Here is a 16,335-nt window from a genome sequence, read left to right as displayed (position 1 = left end):
AAATTATAACCCTTCCTCCCACTCTTCCCTCTCTCTCTCCCTGAAACAGTAAGAAAAAAATTGTTTTATTTTGTTTGCAAGGCAATGGGGTTAAGTGACTTGCCCAAGGTCACACAGCTAGGTAATTATTAAGTGTCTGAGGCTGGATTTGAACTCAGATCCTCTTGACTCTAGGGCTGGTGCTCTATCTACTGTGCCACCTAGCTACTCCTAACAGTAATTCCCCCAACCCCTGTTAATTCAATTTTTTTCTTCCTTTACCCTCTTCCTCCTCAAAAATGTTCTGCTTCTAACTAGCCCCTCCATCAATCTGCCCTCCTTTTCATCATCCTACCCTCCCTTTTTATTATCTCTTTCTCCTTCTACCTTCCTGTGCACTATTCTCTATTGAGGCAGATTATTCTGTCTTTGAGCCAATTCACATGAGAGTCAGAATCCCTCACTCCCCCTTATCTCCTCACTTCTACTACACTGTAAATATTTTTCTTATCCTTTTTATGTGAGATAATTTACCCCATTCTACTTCCCCTTTCCCTTTCTCCCAATACATTCCTCTCTCACCCCTTAATTTAATTTTTTTAGTTATCATCCTCTCATATTTAACTCACACCTCTCTGTCTTTATATACTCCCAGTTGCCCTAATAATGAGAAAGTTCATATGAGTAATCACTATCAACCTCAATGTAGAAATATAAACAGTTCAAAATCATCATGTCCTTTATGATTTCCTTTCCCTGTTTACCTTTTAATGCTTCAGTTGAGTCTCGTATTTGAAGATAAAAATTTCTGTTCAACTTTGGTCTTTTCATCAGAAAAGTTTGCAAGTTCTTTATTTCCTTGAATGTCCATCTTTTCCCCTGAAAGAATATGCTCAATTTTGCTGTGTGGTTGATTCTTGGTTGTAATCCAAGCTCTTTTGCCTTCTGGAATATCACATTCCAAGCCCTATGATCCTTTAATTTAAAAGTTGTTAAATCTTGTATTATCCTGATTGTGGCTACATGATACTTGAATTCTTTCTTTCTTGTTGCTTTAAATATTTCCTCCTTCACCTAGAAGCTCTGAAATTATGTTAAAATATACCTTGGGAGTTTTCATTTTGGAATCTCTTTCAGAAGATGATTGATGGAATCTTTCAATTTCTATTTTATCCTCTGATTCTAAAGTATCAAGGAAGTTTTCCTAGTAATTTCTTGAAAAATGATGTCTAAGCTCTTTTTTTTATTATGGCTTTCAGGTAGTCCAACAATTTAAAAATTATTGGATCTATTTTCTTTTTTTCAAATTAATTTGAGAAGTATTTATTTTTAATTTAATGATATTTTTAGAATTATATATATAAACATTTTCTAACATTCATTTTTTTTCTAAAATTTTAAGTTCTAAATTTTCTCCTTTCCTCCCTTCTCCCTAAGTCAAATATGTACAATCATGTAAAGTATATGAGTCACATTGTGAAAGAAGAAACAGAACAAAAGGAAAAAAACCTGCATTCAGCTGCCATTATTTGTTTCTCTGGATGATGATGAATTTGAAACTAATGTTCAAGGGACTGTGTTAAGTCTTGAAGATATAAATGCAAAACAGAAAAATCCCTACCTTCAATATCTGAAGTATAAGATACTTTAGAAGGAAAACAACTCACCTTTAACTGTAAAACAATTCAGATAGCCTTTAATGATGACAGAGCTGATTTACTCTCCAGTCATTACTAGAGGAGAAAAAAACATCTCTGACATCATTTCATAAAAGATATTCCATCTCTCATTCTACTATATTTGGAATAGCATAATCTTTTCCAAGAGAAACTCCTGTTTTCAGTGCTTCAGGCCATTTTTTGAGTCTCCACATATGTTGACAGGATATCAAACACTTGATTGATTGCCAGGATCTCTGAATGGTAGTTCTTGGCATTGGCATTTTTAATTATGTATTCCTGGATTGGCAGGCAGGCAGTCTGGATTGAGTTATCTTGAGCCTTTTGAAATCTCAGTTTCATTTGAATGCTTTCATCCACAAGTCCACCAATGATATAAACTTTATTGAGATCAACATCTTCAAGGACCTGTTCAGAATCAGGAGTTAGGTACACAGTGCTTTCCAGAGGAAATAAATTAAGACAGTCTTCTTCTGTTGTATCAATAAGATAGAGAATCCATCATTCATCCTTAAACACTCTTTGTATAAAGGGCTACTAGTGGTGAATTGGGTGAGGCAGATCCAGAATGGCTGCTTGGCTTTTTTATTTGAACCATATAACCTTCAGATCTGGTCAGCCAGTTGGCTCAGTTCCTTCTTAGTCATTCGATGGGTCATACTCAAATCTATACAAAGTTTGGGTCTTGAACTTTTGGCTGCCAAAAACCTCTCTTTCATAATGGCTTTCAAAACCATTTGCTCGTCTGAGGGCTCACACCTGCATTTTCTGTATGTTGTGCTTTTCTTCTCTCTCTCTCTCTTCTTTTCTTTTGCTCTGCTTTATGGCAACTATCTTTTCCCAGTGCTTCTGTTTCCACAAGACATTTTTCAAGCACAGCATCTCTCCATCCCCAGGCAAGGCCCTTCCATTCTCAAACTCAGGATCAATCTGCAAAAACCAGAAACTTTCAAGGGCTATCTCTTCATCTCCAGCTTCCCAGCTGACTTCTTGCTCATTTAACAACTGGCTTTTGGCCTGGGGGGAAGACTCTCCAGGTCTGTGCTCTAAATCCTTAATCATACATCTTGATTTTCCAAAGATAATACCAGAAGGAAGCCCTGAGGTCCCGTCTTCTTGAGGTTATGGAAAGAATATGGAATCAAGATCCCTGTAAGCCCTGGCACATAAAAGCCTCTAGAGTCTAGGCAGTGCTGACCCTACTACACCGCATACATGGGTCCAGTAGCAGTCAAATCACTGCCATACTTTCTCCCCATATGACACTTCCCTGGACCTATTTTCTTGGATAGCTGTTTTTCCTATGAGATATTACACATTGTCTTCATTGTCTTCTAGTTTAATAATCTTTTGTTTTGCTTGATTGTTTTTTGATTTTTCATAAAAGCATTAGCTTCCATTTGCTCAATTCTAATTTTTAAGGAATTATTAGCTTCTGTGAGCTTTTACATCTCCTTTTCCATTTGTCCAAGTGTACTTTTTAAGGATTTTTTTCCTCATTGAATTTCTGTGCCTCTTTTTCCATTTGCCCAATTCTGCTTTTTAAGGCAATCTTCTCATTGGTCATTTGGACTTCTTTAATTTAGTCTGATTTTTAAGGTGATATTTTCTTTAGCATTTTTTTTTATTTCTTCCAAACTTCTGACTCATTTTTTTGTGATTTTCTTGCATAACTCTAATTTTCTTCCCGATTTTTTTCTCTCTACCACTCTTACCTGATTTTCAAAATCTTTTTTGATATCCTCCATTACTAGGAGGCTTTTTTTCTAAGAGGATTGTTGGGGTTTTGTTTTGTTGTTTTCAGAGGTATTTCTAGAGACCTGTAAGTTTTCAGTTCTTTTATTCAATTCTAGGAACAAAGGAAAAGCTTTTACTGCACTTCTAGCTTGTGCTCTGGTCTGTAAGTGACCACAAGCACCCATTTCTGTCCTGGAACTGTGAGGAGGGTCTCTGATTCCCTGAGGCAACAAACTCTAGTATATTAGTATTCCTCTTCTCCCTGGGATGGAAACCCTGGAGAATGACAATCTGAGTATGGTACAACAACAGTGTCCTACCTCAGGGCTAGTAAAGAAATTCCTGTAATCCCCTTCTGACCCCCCTTACCATCTGTAGTCTGAGGGCTCCTTAAGTAGCTGCTGCAACTATTGATGCAATGGCTCCTAAGGCCTGCCCCTGGTTTAATGCTGCCACATCCTGCTCGAGAGTATTGGACTGTGTTCCACTCTCAAGCAGGAGCAATAGATCTTTTCTGCTGAGCCTTCTTTTTTATTTTTATTTTCTTTAATTTATTTACACATTACTAAAATATTCTTGTTTAAGAGTAAACATAATACCCCCTCTCCCACAAAAATATAAAACCTCATGAGAAATAAAGTGAAAGAAAGAGAAAAAATGTTTTTCAGTCTGTGTTCTGATACCATCAGTTCTGTCTCAGGTGGATTACATTCTTTATCATAAGTCCATCATAGAAGTTACTTCCATATTTTTCCACAGTTGCTGTTGCTGATTGTAATTCCCTCCATCCATTCTTCCCTGCTACCATCTATTATATTTTCTCTCTCCTTTCACTGTGCCCCTTTTCAAAAATGTGCTATGAGGTAGCTGAGTGGCAAAGTGAACAGAGCACTTACCCTGGGGCCAAGAGACCCAGGGTCCTACCCCAGAGACCCAGCAACCACCTGGCCCCATTGTCCTGGACAGACCACCCAATCCCACCACCTTGCAAAAGGTAAAAAATAAAATGTGTTATATTTGACTATCCTCTCCTATGATTTACCCTCTCCTCTATCACCCACATCACCCCTCCCCCACTCTGTTCCCCTTCTCTACTTTTTCTTCTAGATGTCTATATCCTATGAGTGTATATGCTATTTCTTCTCTTAACCATTTCTGATGAGAATGAAGACTCCCTCATTCCCCCTCACCTCCCCCCTTCTATACCATTGCAAAAGCTACACAAAGTACCTTTTATATGAGATACCTTAGTCTATTCTACCTCTCCTTTCTCTTACTACCAGTACATTTCCCTTTCATCCATTGACTCCATTTTTACAGTATATTATATCTTCAAATTTAGCTCTCTCCTGTGCCTCATCTATAAAAGTTCCTTCTATCTGCTCTATTAAATGAGAAGGTTCATATAACTGTTATCAATATCATCTTTCCATGCAGTAATATATGCAGTTCATCATCATTAAGTCCTTCATAATTTACCCTTCCCATCCACCCTCTCTATGCTTCACCTGAGTCCTGTACTTTGAAGATCAAACTTTCTATTCAGCTCTGATCATTTCAACAGGAACATTTAAAATTCCCCTGTTTCATTGAAAGTCCATCTATTCCCTTGGAAGAGGATGTTCAGTTTTGCTGGGTAGTTGATTCTCCATTGCATTCCAAGCTCTTTTGCCTTCCAGAATATTATATCCCAAGCCTTACAAGCCCTTAATGTAGATGCTGTTAAGTCCTGGGTAATCTTGACTGTAGCTCCACGATATTGGAATTGTTTTCTTGTGGCTGCTTGTAATATTTTCTCTTTGACTTGGAAGTTCTGGAACACTCCCAAATTCCTGGGGGTTGTTTTTTCAGATCTCTTTCTGGGGGATATTGGTAGATTTTCTCAATTTCTTTTTTACCCCCTGCTTCTAGGATATTAGGACAATTTTCCTGTAGCATTTCTTTAAAAATGACATCAAGGCTCTTTTCCTGATCATGGTAGCCCAATAATTTAATAACTTCAGATAGCCCAGTAATTTTTAAATTATCTTTTCTGGATCTGTTTTCCAGATAAGTTGTTTTTTCAATGAGATATTTCACATTTTCTTCTACTTTTTTCATTCTTTTAGTGTTGAATTATTGTGCCTTGATTTCTTACAGTCATCAGCTTCCTTTAGCTCCATTCTACATCTGAAGGATTTTTTTCCTCAGAGAGCTTTTTTTAAAATTTATTTTTAATTAAAGATATTATTTGAGTTTTACAATCCCCCCCAATCTTGCTTCTCCCCCCCCCCCCACGGAAAGCACTCTGTCAGTCTTTACTTTGTTTCCATGTTGTACCTTGATCCAACTTGGGTGTGATGAGAGAGAAATCATATCCTTAAAGAAGAGAAGAGAAGTCTAAGAGGTAACAAGATCAGACAATAAGATATCCATTTTTTTCTAAATTAAAGGGAATAGTCCTTGCACTTTGTTCAAACTCCACAGCTCCTTATCTGGATACAGATGGCACTCTCCTTTGCAGACAGCCCAAACTTGTTCCTGATTGTTGCACTGATGGAATGAGCAAGTCCTTCAGGGTTGATCATCACTCCAATGCTGCTGTTAGGGTATACAGTGTTTATCTGGTTCTGCTCATCTCACTCAGCATCAGTTCATGCATATCCCTCCAGGCTTCCCTGAAATCCCATCCCTCCTGGTTTCTAATAGAACAATAGTGTTCCATGACATACATATACCACAGTTTGCTAAGCCATTCCCCAATTGAAGGACATTTACTGGATTTCCAATTCTTTGCCACCACAAACAGGGCTGCTATAAATATTTTTGTACAAGTAATGTTTTTACCCTTTTTCCTCATCTCTTCAGGGTATAGACCCAGTAGTGGCATTGCTGGGTCAAAGGGTATGCACATTTTTGTTGCCCTTTGGGTATAGTTCCAAATAGCTCTCCAGAAGGGTTGCATGAGTTCACAGCTCCACCAACAGTGTAATAGTGTCCCAGATTCCCCACAACCCTTCCAAAAATGATCGTTATCATTCCTGGTCATATTGGCCAATCTGAGAGGTGTGAGGTGGTACCTCAGAGAAGCTTTAATTTGCATTTCTCTAATAATTAATGATTTAGAGCATTTTTATATGGCTATAGATTGCTTTGATCTCCTCATCTGTAAATTGCCTTTGCATATCCTTTGACCATTTGTCAATTGGGGAAGGGCTTTTTGTTTTAAAAATATGACTCTGTTGTCTGTATATTTTAGAAATGAGTCCTTTGTCAGAATCATTAGTTGTAAAGATTGTTTCCCAATTTACTTCATTTCTTTTGATCTTGGTTACATTGTTTTTATCTGTGCAAAAGCTTTTTAATTTAATGTAATCGAAATCATCTAATTGGTTTTTGGTGATGTTCTCCAACTCTTCCTTAGTCATAAACTGCTCCCCTTTCCATAGACTCAGAGAGCTTTCTTATCTCCTTTTCCATCTGGCCAATTCTGCTTTGTAAAGCATTCTTCTACTCAATAACTTTTTGAACTGTTTTAATCATTTGACCTAATCTGGTTTTTAATATGTTATTTTCTTGAGATTTTTTTGATGTCCATGACTAAGCTGCTGACTTTGTTTTCATGTTTTTCCTGCATCTCTCTCATTTCTTTTCCAAATTTTTTTCTATCTCCCTTACTTGATTTTCAAAATCTTTTTTGAGCTCTGTCAGTCTGAGCTCAACTTCTTTATTTCTTGGAGTCTTTAAGATGCAGAAGCTTGGACTTTCTCATCTTCACATTGTGTATTTTGGTCCTTCCTGGGACCAAAGTAATTGTCTATGGTCAGGTTCCTTTTTTCCTGTTTACTCATTTTTCCAGCCTGTGCCTGGTTTTGGGGTGCTTCCTGAGCTTTTGAGTATTATTGGGATATCCCCATAAGGACTCCAGTGAAGCTCTGACTGCTCTCCTTGTCTATCGAATGGCCACAAGCTCAACCCTCTGGGGCCCCAGACTGTGACCAGGTTCTGAATGTTGTCAAAGCCCCAGAGTCCTGTCCCAGGGATAGAGGGCAGACCTTGGCAGCCTCCCTCCACTACCTTACCTTCCGTTGGCTGAGCAATCAGAGATCAGCTGTCAGGTGGCTCCTGCTGGATGGCTCTACAGGCCTGCTTCCATTTCCTGGGATCTGTGCTGTGCTGAGGGCTGTGGTCAGGCTGAGGTTGGCCACACTGGCCTGGGATTTGTGCTTGCTCTGGCATCTGCTGATCTTCTAAGTTGTCTTTGCTGTCTTTGGGCTGAGAGATCTGGAAAGTACCACTGCTGCCACTGATTCAGTCACCTCTGTGTGTTTCTGTATTGCTGGGGGCCAGGCTACACAGGTGTGGCTATAGCTGGACTATGCTTCTACCCTTTCTGGTGGAGTAGACTTTTACTGCAAACCATCCAAATTTCCTTGGGTTGAAAAAATTGTTTTATTCCATCTTTTTGATGGATTTTACCTCTTTAGAATTTGTTTAGAGGCATTATTTAAAGGTAATTGGAGGGGTTTGGGGAGAGCTCAGGAGAGTCTCAACCTTTACTCTGCTATCTTGCCTCCATCTTTTGAGCAGGAGGTTTTAAATTCAAAATTCATGAGCTCTTTATAGTTCCTATTACTTCCAAATCTACTGCTTTAGCTTGGGGCCATCTGTGACCCCACAAACTACCCCTGCTAGGAGAGCAAAAGGTCCTAGTAAGGAATTCCATCCTCTACCAAACTCCCAGCTTCTTGTTTCTTCTGAGTAAGGGCAGGAAGACAGGGATGATTCAAGGCCTGGGTATTCCTGGGTTGGAAGCCCCTATTGCCTGAAAGTCAGATCATTTCCTGCTCAGTCAGTGTGAAGGTTCTCTCCCTGACATACTCTGGTCACCCTCTCCCCTTGCCCCACTTTCCCTCTGAGTCACCAGTTCCTGTTCTCTTCAAAAGACAGGCTTCTCTAGGGGGAGGTTATAGGGTGGGGGGATTGTCTCAACCTAAATTAGTATGATTTACCAGGGATGACTTGGAAGAGGAGAAGGAAAAATCCAGGCAGAAGAAAAGATGCCAGATAAATGGACAAGCAAAGGTTGACTGAACTCTAGTGCTCCTAGACCCATATTTATTTTGCTTACCCCCTTCATGTTTTCTTCTCCTCCCTCAAGCAAGAGTCTCTATGTATCAGGATAGTACTAGTTCATTGCTAGGAGTACCTAAAGATCAGAGACCTCTATTGGTTAGCTAAAGTTCACTCAAGAAACTGGATAGAAACTAATATGTGATTAATATTTTTGGCACCCATTTTGAGATTTTAAGCATTTCTTTTGTGTTTTGCTGAAAGAGTGAATAGATATTAAGTAGGGTGTGTAGTGTCATGGAAAGAATGTTAGAATTTGGAAACAGAGAACCTGGGTGTGAAATCTAAAACTTATTTGTAAATGTTATTTTATTTTTCAATTAACAAACTTTCCTTTTCTTCCTTTCTTTCCCACTACCGAAAAATTGAAATAGGAATTGCTTTTCCAAATTTTTCTTCAATCACTCTTACTTTTTTAAAAAGAAAAATTAAAAATAAGAAAAACAAAATCCATGTTACAAATATTCATTTTTTCCATTTATTTTCTGTATCAACTTGGTCAAATCCCATAACCTCTATGGATCTCAATGACCCATTTTCAAAATTCAAACATTAGAAGAGATCCAGTACAGCTATGATATTCTCTAATTGAGGTCCCAATGTATCCAAGCTCTCAGGTGTTGTAGGCAGGGGCTAAGGACATGAGGTCAAGTTGTCCAACTCTCTAAATCTGATACAATGTCCATGTGACATTGCTCTGCCCTTTTAGACACTGCCTCATGCATGACCTAGCTTAGTTTGACAAAAGGAGGAAGGAGTCATGTCTGTTGTCTTTCTCCTCTAACCCCTCTGTCGTGATCAGTTCTTCCTGGTGAGATCATCAAGATCGCCATGGAGGAGTATTTGTAGCACTTCAGTGGATACTTCTTCAAATTGAAGTTTGACCCTGAACTGCTTTTTTTTTTTTAAGGTTTTTGCAAGGCAAATGGGGTTAAGTGGCTTGCCCAAGGCCACACAACTAGGTAATTATTAAATGTCTGAGGCTAGATTTGAACTCAGGTACTCCTGACTCCAGGGCCAGTGCTCTATCCACTGCCGCCCCCCTGAACTGCTTTTTAAAGAACAGTTTTAGTATCAAAATCGCATCTCTGTGGAGTTTGACCAACTCTACCAGTGGCAACCACTCATGCCTGAGTGTTGGAACATCGGGAATTCAGCTATGAGCAGTTTGAGTTCAACACTTCCATACTTTTGACTATGATTTGGAAACCCTTGTGAATGCCTTCTCCCAACAGTAGGCAGGTCACATAGGTCCCAGGTTGGCATTAACCTTCATTCCCATTCACCTGTCCCTCCACGTAAATGAGGTGGCATTGGAAAGAGCAATGGCAGTGGGTTCAGGCAGCTTGGCTTTGAATCCTGGCTCTGTCACAAGAAAGAACAATTCAGGATACAAATGCCTGTCGTTTCAATAAGGACACCTGTCTTTCAGAGTTTTTTTGAAAGCATGGTTGACTGAGAAAGCAGTCATTTATTCAGTTAACTTCATGGGTATAGTGATTATTTCATTGTTTGTATTTATTTTTCCAATCCAGTATACAGTACCTGGTGTATTGTAATGTAATAAAAATATTTTCCAATCATATACCAATTTAAGATAATACATATCATCTTAAGTTGATCTTCACAACAACCCTTTTAGGTGGGTGCTTTTTTTTCATTCTCATTTTACATATGAGAAAACAAACTGAGAGATGTTTTGGGACTTACTAAAGGTCACACAGATAATAAGGATCTGAGGCTGGAGTCCACATTCTACCAAAACTTGTTGTGGCAGCTGAGTACAGTGGGAAAAATGATAGATTTAGAATCAAGAAATTCTGAGTTTCAAATTCTTCCTAACTGATCCTACATGTCATATAACCTTGATCTTCTTCAACTTTCTCATTTGTAAGAAGGGGGTTATACATAGCTCTTACCTTACAGAATTATTGTGCAGATAAAATGAGTTAATGTATATAAAGAACTTTGCAAACCATAGAAAAACTATATAGATGATAACTATAATTATTGTTGATTGATTGATTGCTTGACTTTCTATTTATTTAGGTAAAACCCCAATCCAAGTGCTACCAGGATTTACCACCAGGTGGCAGAAGATGATAACTGCAGATGCAGCACCTAGGCTCCTCTAAATTCCAGACTCCCAGTTTAAGGCTCCAGCAGGACAGCTACTGTGAATGGATTCTGCCTTCTGGAGTGTTAGACCTGGGTTCAAGTTCCTCACCTGAAACCCTCTGGTTGTATGACCCTGGGTGAGGCACTGGACCTTTCAGTGCTTCCAGATAATATTAAGTTGCAGAGTAGGTACAGATAGATCTCTATTAGTAGAGGGAATTTTCTCACTGCAAGTTCTTTATTCCAAAACAATTCCAGGTCTAGTGTAAAAAAAGTCCATGGGAAGGATAGAGAGGACTGCTATGGGTTCAAATCCTAGCTTATGACTTATGTGTCCTTGGGCAGGTCACTCTCAGGGACCCAGAGCCTTATCTGTAAAAGGAAGACCTTTGGGTGGAGTCACCTCTTAAATGTCTTTATGGTCCTATAAAGCCTGGAACAAGTCCTTGGATTTCTCCTCTCTATACCTCAGTTTACCCTGTAAAAATGGAGAGAATAAAAAATAAGAAGGTGAAATGAAGTGATAATAGCTGACATTTTTATATGACTGTAGGATTTACCAGATTTCTTTGTAACAATTGTGTGAGATAAGCAGAAATAACCTGCATGTGTGATCAGACCCCAAAGTAATATATTGATCCAAATGTAAATTCTATCTTTCTCCCCCCCAATACCCCAAATTATAACATTAAAAATTATTACAGCACTAAAATGGAATATATGTTAGATTTTGTTGTGCAAGTGAATAGACCCCTGGACTGTGGAGTCAGAAAGGTTAGAGTTCAAATTTGGACTCAAACACTGACTAGCTGTGAGGCCTTGGACAAGATATTTAATTTCTGTCTGCCTAAGTTTCTCCATTTGTAAAATAGGGATTAGAATAGCACCAAGTTGTTGTGTGGATGAAATAAGATGATATTTGTACTTTAAGGTATGATATACCTTACTTTAACTATGTAAATGTTTATTATTATTGTTGTTATTATTATTATGATTATAACCTGAAATCAATTTCTAGTCTTATTACATGTGTGACTTCAGGCAAGTCATCTCCCTCTAAGAATAAGTGTACTCATCTATAAAAATGAAAAGGCTGAATTAGATGAACTCTTAGATCCCTTCTTGATCTAAAACCACAATCTTCTGAAAGACTTGGCTTTTCAATCCAGTCCCATGGCAATTATTGGATTCTGGCTATTTCACCTGTAGTTAATATGCTGCCACCAGATCTGATTGGTGATTTCTGGTTTCTGGCTTTGCAGTCCCATAGTGTGGTTCCCCAAAGGCAGAGGTGTTAAGGGAGGCCCAGAGAGGCTCCAGAAAACCCTAGAAAGGCTTTCAGGATCCTGGTCCAGAAGTGGTTTGTGAGAGAAGTCACAACAGGCATATCTTTTAGTTAAACAGCTTTTATTGTAGCAAAAACAAACAAAAAAAACCCAGCGGATCAAGAAACAGATGAATCATGCTAATTGAACCGACAACAGGAGGGGAGGAAGAACTTGAATAGGGAAAATTTGACCTCAGCCAGATGTTCATATGCTATGAAAATTTTGTGAAATTCTCAGGAGGGAGGGAGGGAATTCAAGGAGAGATAAGGAGTAAGGGTGTGCCTAGGTTGACTAAGGTCAGTATACAAAGCATATTTATGTCAATACTTTTCCCTTTGGGACCTCTCTCCACAAAATTCAAGGTAAGTTCTTATAACATTGCCATTAATTCTATCACAAGTAATTGAAGAGAGAATGATCTTCTATTCAGCAATGCTTTAAAAATAGGGGGAAATAGTTTTCTGTAGGAAAACCACTGACACTTTTCATTGTCTATTCCTCAGACAATATGATATGGCAAATAAAAAGCCTGAAATCAGTCAGAAGACTCAGGTTTTCAAATCCTAGCTCTACCACTTTTTCAGCTGGTCCTTGGTAAGTTCCTTAATCTTCCAGGGCTTCAGTTTCCCTAGGAGATCAGACTTGTTAAGTAGTTTCAGTCATTTCTGACTCTTCATGAATTATTTTGGAGTTTTCTTAGTAAAAGGTACTAGAATAGTTTGCCTTTTCTTTCTCCATTTCATTTTACAGATGAGGAACTGAGGCAAGTAGGGTTAAGTGACTTAAATGCCCAGTCATATAGCTAGTAACAGTCTTAGACTGGATTTAACCTCAGGAAAAGGAATCTTCCTGACTTGAGGCCCAGCTATCTATTGTGCCTCTTAGCTGCCAAAATCAAACTAAATTTTTCCAAAGTTTCTTTCCAGTTTTAGTTCTTATGAGCACTTCTACACACAGGATTAAGGAGCTAAAATTGGTTACCTTACTCATTTACCCTTAATTTTAATGAATTAAAATAATAGATCATAGATTTTTTTTAAAGTTTGAATCTGGCTCCTTTTCTCTGACTGTGACATGGCTGTGTCATTTTTCCCCCCTAGATTGGTGGGATCTAAGAGCATCAACCACCATGTATTACATATGTCTATGAACATCATTAAGGAGTTGAGGTACCTGAGGATACAATCCTTCAATGAATACCATAAGCAATTTGGTTTGAAATCCTACACACACAGGTCAGTGGCATCATCCTTGCTTTCTTCAGTTTCTGATCCCATATTTCCCTGAGAAGAAAGGTCCTTCATATTATGAGCTGGGCATTGCAATAAATCGAGGGAGAAAGAGGCTGTGGGAATAAGGAAGAATTAAAATAGCAATATAATAATACCTTGAAGGATTATTTCTTACTTGGGAGGTATAGGAAGAGGTGCTAGCCTCTTTATCCTATAGTAAATAGTCATCCTGAGTTTCTGTGGCAAAATTTTGATTACCTGTACTAAGATTGGTTCTTGGACAAGAAACGGATGATCTTATTGTTGGGAACATAATTAAGGGCTTTTCAACTTGATGTTAAGATCTACAAATACTTGTGTCTGAGGTACTTGGCCTGTGATTCACCAGGGTCACTTTCAAATACCTTAAAGCCTCAAAAGGAAGACTTTAGAAGGGGCTTGCTACTATTGCTACTACTACTACTACTACTACTACCTACTATTAGCATTACTAATTTCTCCCATTTGTCTAGCATGGATGCAACTGTTACTAAGTCATAGAAGCTCAGGGTACCTGGCTTTTCTTCTTTTATAATCCAGTCATCTGCTTATATGCCACATGCATTGTTAGGGAAGCTTGACAGCTCTTCAGGGCACTGGGCTTTACTCTCTCATATTCCGTGGCTCATCACCTTCACCCTGGCTAATTCTGGGACATGTCTGTTTTGGACTATACCCTAGGATTACTCTCCCAAGAGAGGGATTGAAGTAAAAGAGATACTGAAGGTACTAACATGAGTTGTGAATAGGAGAGGTAATTTCTCTTTGAAGAAAGTCATAATAAGAACAAGAATGAAAAGTACACAATGATCCAACAGAATTTAGAAATTCATGTGGGAGGCTAATATTCAAGCCTCATTAAGAACAATTTTGAATAGTTAACTGCCAATTAGCCATGCTACATTTCGCATGTGATAACATATTTAGTTTTTAGCTCCTGGCCTCTCCATGAGTCGTGGCCTTGGGAACGTAGAGAAGCTTGGATACCTGAGGATGAGATTTTATCATTTAATGCAATGCTTGTTATTGGAGTTGGCTGGTATGAGCACAGAGTCCAATTCAACTTTGTTGGTCCTTGAAAGAACTGGGGTATCCTAAAACACAGATTGTTTACTATCCTTGTTATCCTTTTATTTATCCTTTCTCTTTTGTCTCCTTAGTCCTTGGCTAGTTCCAGTTCTCTTTGTCATAGCCTCAGAATCAAATCCATTTGTAGAGATTCATTTTTTTACCTATTGTTACATTTGTTAGATGATAGATTGAAGAACTTTCTTTGTACTGTTAATATCAATCTTTCCTATTGCTAATAGAACATAGGCACTGAAATCCCACTGAAAATCCCATTCCTTTGGCTCTGGTCCTAGCCCAATACTCTTTTTTTTTAGGGTTTTTTTTGCAAGGCAAACGGGGTTAAGTGGCTTGCCCAAGGCCACACAGCTAGGTAATTATTAAGTGTCTGAGACCGGATTTGAACCCAGGTACTCCTGACTCCAGGGCCAGTGCTTTATCCACTATGCCACCTAGCCACCCCTCTAGCCCAATACTCTTGAGTTAAAGGAAGGACTAATGTCATTCCAGTTTTTCAAAATAAGAAATTAAGGCTCATATACAGATCTTAAGATCATAGAATTATAGGCTTAGAACTGGAAGGGTCCTTAATTGACATTGAGTCTAAAATTTTTGTTGTAAAACATATGTCTTGTTTTACAGATGAGGAAACAAAGATACATAGAGGTTAAATGACATTCACAGTTAATGAATGCCTGAATCAGAATTTAATCTTCCTAACTCTAAAGGCCAGGCTATTACCATTATGACATGCTGCCACTGTATTGAGTGTCTTGTCCATTATTTCATGGTTCAGAAGTGCCAAATCTAAGATGATAATGTTGATGCTGATATACATAAAGCACTTTAAGGCTTGCAAAGAACTTTATACTTATATCACTTGATCCCTGAAACGACCTATGAGGAAGAAGTTATGATTTTTTCATTACATAAAGAAACAGTGAGTGATTAAGTGACTTTCTCAGATTCCTATAGCAACTACGCATCTGAGGCAGAATTTGAAATCAAAACTTTGATTCCAAATTCAATGCTCCTCCATTTCTCAATCAAGTTATCTAATTCTGTCTCTAAGAGTGAACAGGAAAAGTTACTTCCCAATATTACCCTGATCATGTACCTATTAATTTGTAGGGTGGGGGGAAGAACTGATCTGATTTCCTTCCATCTTCCTTCTTTGTAGGAGAGAAAAAGTATTCAGCAGAGCTGGAGAAGCTGTATGAAGACTTTGAGGCTTTGGAGTTTTTCCCAGGCTTATATCTAGAGAAAGTTATGCCCAAATCTATCTTTGGGGAGAGCATGTTGATGATTGGGGCTCCCTTCTTCCCCAGAGGGCTCATAGGGAACCCCATATGCTCTTCAGATACTGGAAGCCAAGCACATTTGGTGGTGAGACTGGCTTTAAAATTGTTAAGACAGCTACGTTGCAGAATCTGATTTGTTTCAATGTCAAAACATGTCCCCATGTCAGGTTCAGTGTCCATGAAGGAGATCACAAAAGGAAGTAGAGGCTGAAGTCGTCATCTACTGAACTGTGAAAAAAGCATTAGTATGCAGAATGCTGTGTGTGCTTTGCAATCTTAAATATGGGTTCTTGGTTTTATTTTCCAGAGTTTTGGGTCCTTAGTTGGTGTTCCCAAATGTACTGGAGCAATTGCCCTCTTAGCTAGCATTTCAGAGTGTTGGATTTTTTGCTTAGTCCTTTACAGTTTTGGTTTCTATTAGATATTCCTGAATATTGACTGATTTTTCTGGATCCTTCAGATTCTAATTCGGTTCTTTAAAGCACTGATTTCCTCTGTCTGCTCTAAATGATTCACTATGAGAACTTGGATCACCCAGGGAAGAACTCTTCTATAAGCTCAAGGTCCCAGGAAAAGCCATTAGCTTCAGATATGGGGTGGGGTTACTGGAGAAAGTGGGCAAAGTAACATTCCTCATAACATTCAGGTCCAGCCTAATTGTTTACATTGTGAATTTCTGCGGGATTGTGTGTTGGTAATAGTTAATGATATGGAGCAGTTGACCTGCACTTTCCTGACAGAA

The 16,335-nt window shown here is 38.5% G+C and overlaps 2 pseudogenes; one reads left to right on the top strand and one right to left on the bottom strand.

Moving 5' to 3' along the window:
* Positions 1-1,765: 1,765 nt before the first annotated feature.
* LOC141517494 (tRNA methyltransferase 10 homolog B pseudogene) lies at positions 1,766-2,720 on the bottom strand (annotated as a pseudogene).
* Positions 2,721-3,813: 1,093 nt separating this feature from the next.
* LOC141497614 (prostaglandin G/H synthase 1-like) lies at positions 3,814-15,797 on the top strand (annotated as a pseudogene).
* Positions 15,798-16,335: the final 538 nt, after the last annotated feature.

This window comes from Macrotis lagotis, chromosome 1 (genome assembly GCF_037893015.1).
Source record: "Macrotis lagotis isolate mMagLag1 chromosome 1, bilby.v1.9.chrom.fasta, whole genome shotgun sequence".
Lineage (NCBI taxonomy): Eukaryota > Metazoa > Chordata > Mammalia > Peramelemorphia > Peramelidae > Macrotis > Macrotis lagotis.
The sequence above is the reverse complement of the archived record's forward strand: the minus strand, read 5'-3'. Positions and strand labels throughout refer to the sequence as shown.